We start from the raw sequence: 9,272 nt of genomic DNA, 5'->3' as shown, positions 1-9,272 counted from the left end.
TTTTTTTGAAACAGAAGCAATACCCTCCTTATTTTTGTGTGCAGAAAATTTGTCGCCGCTCGGCAGGCAGTTAAATTACACATTTTAGTACTGATTTCTGCATTATTCCTCTATTATCTACCATATGGCGCTTCGCGACCACCGCACGGCCTAAGTACATATCACGAGTTACTTTCAGACATAGCGCAAAAAGTACGCACAACACACACGAAGACACGACAGACGCGGACGAGCGCTACTACTAACCATTTATTTCAGTCAACAAACCATCCCATTTATAATGTGAACGACGTACACCAGTGTCACGGCCCTTCCCATGCGAGGTGATAAAAATAAATCTAAAAAGTTAACAGTAGTATCTCCTCAGCAACAGAGCTCAAATAGTTCAGTTCGGCAACCCGCCGTGGTTGCTCAGTGGTTATGGTGTTGGGCGCTGAGCACGAGGTGGCGGGATCGAATCCCGGCACGGCGCCGCATTTCGATGGGGCGAAATGCGAAAACACCCATGTACAGTCACCACAAAAGTTTGCGGACCACGCGAGCGCGTGCCAGACTGCCTATCCGCGCCCACCTAGCGGTACGCCACCTAGCGGCGACAGGGGCGCTCTCCCGGATATGAGCCCTCTTGGTACTCGCCTGCCTGTTAATTTTTTATTCCCGTGCATGACATTGTTAGTTCGTTGTGTTGACGCAGAGCGCTGTCTGCGATAAGACCGCCACATATCTGGCTTGATAGCAGTATCGGAGCAATCACTGCAACCTTTGTCGACTGGTGTGCCAGTGGGTAGATAAGTTTCACGAAGCGCTGCGACGATTTTTTTACGCGACGTTTACTGGCGCACTTTGGTTGGCAGCATCTTGGTCCAATGAGTGTTGCTGCTTCTGCGTCTTGAGAGAAAGGGTAGGGAGGTGTTTCACTGTCATCAAAAATAAAGAAAAAGCGGATGCATAGAAAATTTTCTTTCACACATAGGCGCATCTTCGCATCAGTCGCTGAAAACGTAGTAGACTTGCTTCAGGCCACGTGGTGATTGCTATTTGGAAAGATGCCGCTGCGTGTTCCACTTGACGAAAGAAGGCACATTGTGCGTTTATTTATAGAGGGAATACCTCAGCGCGAAATCTGCCGCCGAACCAACAGGAGCCGGACTGCCGTGAATAGGATTATTCAAGCTTTCCGCGACGATGACAGATTCACAGATATGGAGCGCAGTGGGCGTCCAAGGGCCACGACTGAGGAAGAGGACCGCCTGATTACGGCCGCCATCGTGGCTGATCCTTTTCAAAGTGCAGAGGATATCCGAGAAGCGCTCTCGCTCACGGTATCGTCTGAGACTGTAAGAAGAAGGCTGAGTGAGCTTGGCCTGCAGTCTTTCGTAGCAGCACAGAAGCCCTGCCTCTCAGACAGCCAGCTACAAGAACTACTCATGTTCGCTACAGCGATGAAAGATTGGACAACAGAGAAATGGGGCGATGTCATCTTTAGCGACGAGTCAACTTTTTCCACGCGCTGGGACCAACGGAAGCGGGTTTGGCGTCCACTAAACTGCAGGTGTGTTTACAGTGTATTGGCAGTTAATTCACGAAGCTAATTCTGCATCACAACATGTTTCACGTAAAATGAGCTTTTGGACATTACGAGATTTTTCTGTAGTGGTATTATGTTGAAAACATTAACGATTGTTTCATAGTACTACTTACTCTGAAGCTAATTAAAAGCTGCCAGTGGGTCTTTCAGTACTATCTAATGATGTTTGCACGTTTTCTATTGCAACTCTATAACAGCATTATAAAGTTCATACGCAAGAGGAATCACAACATTTTTAGACGCGCCGCTGGAACCCAATTGTATGCTATTTCTTGCAGATATCTGCCTAATTACACACAGAGTGTTCTATCCAGTGGACGGTGTTCCGTGAGCGTGTGGGGAGCAATCAGCAAAGATGGCCTTGGTCCCCTTGTGCGTCTGGAAGGGCCCTTCACTGCGTCACGGTACTGCGACGTCATCACTAGACACCTCGTTCCGTATGCGCTGGACGGTCCCTTCAGCGACGGCTGCTATTTTTTTCAACACGACCGCAGCCCGATCCATAAAGCACGTATCGTCCAGTCATTGCTAGAAGAACATGCTGTTTTCCAGCTTGAGTGGCCTCCATGTGGCGCCGACTTGAATCCCATAGAAAATGTCGGGGGCATGTTGAAGAAACGGCTGTCCACACGAGCCAACCGCGGCCGCACGGCCGATACGCTGTGGCAAGCGATCTCACAAGAATGGGAAAGCCTGCGCGGTCGACCGGAGATTACTGAATCTTTGTACGAGTCGATGCCCACACGCATCAATAAGGTGCTAGAAAACGGCGGACATTTCACTTCCTACTAGATCATTGAGAGACCTATGTTTCATGACACTTCTGTAAATGTCTTGTGAATAAATTCATCCCCTTCAGACACGAATTATGATGCACTGTCTGCAAATGCGTCAAATGCGCATGGCATCATTTCAAGACGCTCACTATTACATTCCAAGAAAGAAGACGAAGCAATGTGCTGTTTTGTGCGAGTTTCAGTAAAAAAATTAATTAGCGTATAACTCATTATTTAATTATTCATAAATCCGTCAGCTTCAATGCTTGCATAAAAAGAATCAACTATTAGGCCCGAAACGCATGCACACTTGCTTTTTCGGTTGTATTCGTGTCGACCGGAGAAAAAAAATACTCTTGACGTTGGTCTTGGAACGCGGCACGTCGAACGATTGTCTAACATGGTAGTGTCTCCAGCAAAGTGATCATCTGCAGCAATACGCAGGACAATGAAGTTAACTGACCGCTAGTTGTCCCATCAGGAAGCGGACACGAATGTGCACACTGAGTTTTAGGTCATTTGAAGAAACACGTGGCGTGGGACGCGCCTCCGAAGTTCGAGTCCCCAAACGAGGACGCCGTGTCGCAAAGGGTTATAAAAGAGTCATCGCACCCGATTATTTCTTATTTTTCTAAATGTAACCACTATAGCAGCGCGGTGGTTCGGGGCTTTGCGCAGCAAAACCTGGGCGCAGGCGATCAAATCCCGGCCGCTACTGTCACTTAGCGATTGGGGAGGAACGGAAAAATTCTGCCTACTGACTAAGCATCTGTGTCCCATGGCTGCCTCACCGCTCACTCACGCACTCACGAAAAAAAAAAAACAGCGTGGCTACGCGAAAATAGAACTGATAACAGCCGAAGAATACGCTGTCTGATTACTTGTACTGATATTCTGCTCTCAAAATATAAGCAAGTAGCCCTGGCTAACAAAGAGCGTGTCACGTTGAAAGAGATAGGTAGAAAATATTTGCGCACAGTGCGAAAATAGACAGGCCATAGATTTAAGGAGGGATGCGTCTTCAACGTAGCGCTGCTGTCGATCGCTGGTGACGTAGCGGAAGTGTCGCGAAGAGGCTCTTGGCCACGCGCTCGCGTGGTCCGCAAACTTTTGTGGTTGACTGTACTTAGATTTAGGCGCACGTTAAAGAACCCCAGGTGGTCCAAATTTCCGGAGTCCCCCACTACGGCGTGCCTCATAATCAGAACTGGTTTTGGCACGTAAAACCCCATAATTTATTTTTTTTAGTTCAGTTCGGCAACGTGCAAAAGAATTGACGCTTCGCTTATACAAATATCTGAGTTCTTGTGGATGTAGAATGCTTCTAGAGCCACTCGAGCCGTGTAGTTTGTTGATTTGCCTAAGATAGTGGTCTCATAAAATCGTGCCTCGCAACCACACGTAATGATGTGGGCAACCAAATGTGCATACCTGTCCTCTCTTTTCTTAACTTTTAGCGCATGCTCCATGAGCCGGTCGTTTATGCACCGTTCGGTTTGGCCGATGTACACCTTCCCGCACAACAAGGGGACGGAGTATACTACTCTTGTCGCACACCCCACGAAGCGGCTATCATGGGTGGTTTGGCAACCTCCTTTCCTGTCACCGCAAATTTGAGGGCAGAGCCTGGATAGCTTATTAGGAGCCGTGAAGACTACAAGAATACGATGTCTGTTCGCGACCTTCTTCAGGTTGTGCGAAACCTGATGCATATATGGCATGGCTACGGGTCTCGCCATCCATCGCTGGGTCTCAGCCCTTTCCGCTCCAGCTCTGTTCTTTACCCTCTGCAGAATAGACTCGGCCACCGCAACAACAAGCAACTCAGGGAATCCTACTGCTAGTAGGCGACCAATCTGATTGTCAAAGCTATGCTGCATTGAATAATGCGGGCATGACATACGGAGCGCAGCATCCAGACATTGTAATGCAATGCCCCTTTTTACTGCTTTAGAGTGGACAGAGTCAAAGGGCAGGAGACACTTCTTAAACCGTGGGAGGTACTCTCAGCAAACCTGGCCTACACTAAATGTTAGCCTGAGATCCAGAATTTTAACCCCTCAGTTCCAAGCAATTCAAGAGTGAAACTCAAACCCTGTCCAGCTTGAATAAAAACATCTAAAATACTCCCAGTGGCAGTGAAACCGTCCTCTTTGTTTAAAACAATTAAAAAGTCATCGACGTACCGAAGCACTTTGAATAACTTCCCTCCATTAAAAGTAAAATCAAGCGCACTGTCAATATCAGCTAAAAATATGTCGCATAGAATCGAAGCCACGCAAGGCCCAATACACGCTCCTCTACGTTGCAGAAAAGGCTGCTCGTTAAAAACAATAAATGTTACACCAAGATAAAATTCTAAAAGCGTTAAATTATGAACCGACAAGCAAGCGGAGTTTTGGAAATCGCATTCGCCACTCTGTTCAATGCACTTCCTAACAGCAACTAAAAGCTTATCTTGAGGTACTGAATAAAACAAGTCCTCAACGTCGACAGACAAGCCATAATCTATACTCTCGTTGTGTTTCACACATTCAGTGACTTCTTCAGATTTCCTCACGCGGAAAGAATCAACAACCGTCAGTCACTTAAGGCTCTTCAGTAAAACTGACTAACATTCTTTTGCCAAGCCCCCCCTTCGCTAACAATGGTTCTGAAAGGGACATCTACCTTATGCGTTTTTGTAGAAAAGAAAACCTTCAGACTGTTCCCCTTACTATTTCTAACAGAACTAGCAAGAGCATTCAATTCCAAGTCCTTATAAAATTTGATGACCTTAGTCTTAACCCTCACTGCACTTTTCTAAACAGCCACAAAGTTCTTGTCCACTGCCGCTTGGGCTTTTTCATTGAACATGCCTTTCGGCATAACAACAAATCCACCTTCCTTGTCAGCTTCTAGGACAACCAAACTGTTCTGCCAAACTGAGAGTAACTATGTTAGACCAGCTAGCCCAACAGGCGGTCCTTCCGGAACGTATCACGATTTCTGCGATCATAGTTTTGTTCTTGCCTGGATCGTCTGTCTTTCTATGCGTAGAGCTACTATGTGTGACTGCACAACATGTCTATTTGTCTTGTTTGACGCATTACATACAGTGACGTTTGCTTAAATACGTAGATTTATTGGAAACTTATACATATATTTAAACATCTTGTTGCGAGGCTTTGTGTATGCAAACAGTGCATTTTGTTTCCAGTGACACCTTTGTGCCACTGCCCTTTGTGCCACTTTATAAACTTGTATCTTCGCATTTGTATATTCCATTCTATTTTCGTATTTCTAATATACATCTTGCAGAACTCCACTTCTTATATGTACTCACTGTTGCAACTATATTATCGGTGTAATTACAATACACGACCGGTAACAACTGCTCATGCGCAATCTATTTCAACGAAGGACAGCGTCATCGAGGTTTTTCCCTGGCCGTTGCATATGTACAGTCACGAGCAAAAGTTTGTGGACCAAAGGTATGGTATGAAGGTATGATAAAACTTTATTACGGTCCCTCGGAACGCGCGTCAGCACGTAGCGGGCCGCTCCCACAACGTTACAGAAAGGCCGAGCCTCTCTGCTGCCACGATTTTATTTTTTTTCCCTTCGCAGCCTGGGCATTCCGGCTGAAATCAAGAGCGCAAGCCTAGGTGCGCGTGTTGGATAAATACAACGTATTACGCCAATTCGGGGCCGCGCAGCTGCGCTTAATATATCTAATTTTTTTTCTGATGCCATGGTCTCCAAACTTCTGCTCGCAACTGTACAAAAAAGTAAACAAGGTTCTTTAATGACAAAGATTTATCAAAATATTTGTGCTCAACTTGTTATTTTCATGGCCTTTACGTTTTTCACACCAGCTGTATGCACTGCTTTGCTGGTTTGGAACTGATATAGTTCTAAAGTTCGTGTGATATTTTCATTACTTATTAAATAGACAAAAAAACGCGAAAGCATTGATATCAGTTATTTCTGCCACAATTTTTGGGACATACGAATATATTCTTTTATGAAGAAATACATATTTTACTTGACAGTGGGTAGCATTCGGTAGTTTGTTTGCAGCCTCTAATATACAATGACATTGGCAATGACAATGCAGTTATTATTGGTGTATTTCATCCCTCGACAAATTCTATAAGGAGGAGGCCGCGCTGAACCGTGAGCCCCCCCTTCTCCGAACAAAATTTCTGGCTATGCCACTGTGCAGTGAAGCAGGTCTTCGAACACTGACCAGTTACAGATGATTTTCAGCATTTACACCCGTCGCTTACCAAGAGCTTTGAAAAGCTGTTTGACTGAAATGTACCAAATTTTCTTTACAAAGCCACTAATTTACTTTGTTCACAGGAACCTCCCTGAGAAAACTGACATCAATCCGAGCATTTGTTGACGTGATTTTACTCTTTGCGGCGTCGGCCATTTTCGTTACGGTGCGGTTTCACCAAGGTCACCGCCAATGGCACCGAAAGTATAGCCATGCACCTAAGGCTTTCGCCTTCGAAAAACGGAAATTCCGTGGCAGTGAACATAACTCAGCCAGGCACCTGCACGCAAATGCGCAAAAGGACTCGTAAACTGAGGCCAACCGAGATTAAGGGCGTCAATCATGCGACTGCATATCCTGAAACATGCGCCCATCGCCATCATTTAGCAAGCTTACATTATTATTTTAGAATCAGCTTTCGAGAAATGAAGCGAAAAAATGGCATTTTTGCTTTTTTGATTCGATCGGACAAAAAGTTGGACGAGGAAAAGATGGACGGAAAAGGGGGGGGGGGGGGGGGGCGGAGGCCGCTCTTTCAAGATTCTGCATCCGCTTTCTCGAAGCAGGGCTGAGCCTCTGAACGCCTATCAATAGCAGCAAAACTACTGATTCACAGTAGACTAGCTGGCCGCTCGTCTTATACGCGCAGCGGTTATCAGATCACCCATTCCTGATTCGCACTCGTCCATGCTCGACGGTGTCAGCGGTCCTTTTTTTTTTCTTTTTTTATTGTTAAAACGTGTGTTATGTTATCGTCCAGTACACTGTGTGCGTCATCGCGCGAATTTCGAATCTTAAAGGTCCGTACGCCACGTGGTGTAAAAGCTGTGAACTAAAGGCGATGTCCGGAATTGCTGGGGTTGGCAGCAACGCGTTCACTTTTTGAGTACTAAGGAGTGTGTTGCTTACCAACAATGACAGTTACTAGTTTCTTGATTTCATCACAAAGATGAACGAGACTGGGAATAAATATCTTAATTGGCTCCAGCATCCCAGAAATACAATCAAGAGAAAGACAACACTTTTGGAAAGCAAACGGCACAATCAATGCAACGACAACGATGCAAATAATTCCTAATGCAGTTCTGGGTAGCCGGTGATGGCTACCTAAGCAAGTAATAATACAGCACAGGATTTATCAATAACAACAGACATACGAGAGCTACAGATAAATGAAACTTAACAATATGTATAGCATGTAAATAGAGCAAAAAACAGGAATCACTCTTAAAGCTAAATAAATTCATGCACAGGAATGGCTTAAAGTGGAGTGACAGCCACTTTAACTAAATGGTATCAACGAAAGCTTCGCTATCTGAAAAAAAAAAGCAAAAATAAAGCCCGCAATGCTCTTTTTCGATGACTTTCCTGGGACATGTCATGACTTCAACATAAGTACTTGCGCCAGAGATAACAATATATTTAAATGATGGCTCGAGGCATATTTGAGCAAGGAGGTAAGCGAGAGGGACATAGGATTAGTTACGGCTCACTGTGCAATCTTCACACGTGAAGCTCCATAGTTGTCAAATACTGATGCATGTTGAAGGGACAATATATGAGCTGCTTGAGTGACGTTTATGAATAGTGCTGCGACTCGCGCTAGCTGCGCTTATAATATCCTGGTTAGACGCGGTCACGCTAACTGCGTTTGCGATACACTTCAATTAGAGCCTGTTCCTGATATGATCAGTTGCGAGGAAAACCCATAGAACCGTTAATATATGCGCGTGATAAGGTTAACGGAATTATCGCGGTTGGGTTTTTCTTGTAACATTGTGTAACATTGTGTTCGATATGTCGGTCGTCACTGAGGTTCTGTTTAACACTGGTTACCGTGCTCGTGTCACTAAAGTGTAATAGTGTGCTGTGATGACGCACCAGCAGTGCTACGCAACCTGGTGCGTCATCACAGGAACTTTTTTTTTTCTTGGGGGGGGGGGGGGGGGGTGTCTTTTTTCTCTTTTTTTGCTCTACCTTAGTCAACTATTTAGATGAAGCGTTAGCTCGGGGCAGACTCTGATTTACGCATTTAGATACACGGGGAACACATAATTGCGCTCATTGCAAAAACTGTTGGACCGATGTTAATGAACTTTGTATGAATTAATAGAGTAAGCCAAATCATAACGACTATTGGAAGCATAATTTTGATTTAGAGCCTCGAATATTTTTCAAAATTTAAGTAAAACCAGTGAAATTTGGGAAAAACAAATAAAAGCACCAAGTTTAAACGCCGCAATTCCGCAAAAAAAAAAAAAAGATATCGCAATTCCTTAAGTTATAGAAGAGAGAGAGAGAGAGAGCAAGGAAAGAAAGCAAGGAGGGGAAAGGTATAGGGAGCTCAACCAGGCGAGCATCCGATTTGCTACCCTACACTGAGGCTAAGGGGAGAACAGAAAGAGGTGGAGAGTGTGTTCCCTACAAGCACACAGCAGGACGCACAGCAGGATTACCACTCGCTCATTGAGGCCAGTGTTTCTGAGAAACTGCAGTATCGCGCGAATAGCTTTCTGAGCCATCGACGGATGTGGTCAGGGTCCAAGAATTTTCGTTTCAGAAATTGTTCTACTACAGTCCAGTCGGCTTATAGTGCGGTGAGTGAAGAGATGCGCTGGACGTCGTATTGAGGGCAAGTGCATCC

Source organism: Dermacentor silvarum, chromosome 2, assembly GCF_013339745.2.
Source record: "Dermacentor silvarum isolate Dsil-2018 chromosome 2, BIME_Dsil_1.4, whole genome shotgun sequence".
Classification (NCBI taxonomy): Eukaryota; Metazoa; Arthropoda; class Arachnida; order Ixodida; family Ixodidae; genus Dermacentor; species Dermacentor silvarum.
The sequence above is the reverse complement of the archived record's forward strand: the minus strand, read 5'-3'. Positions refer to the sequence as shown.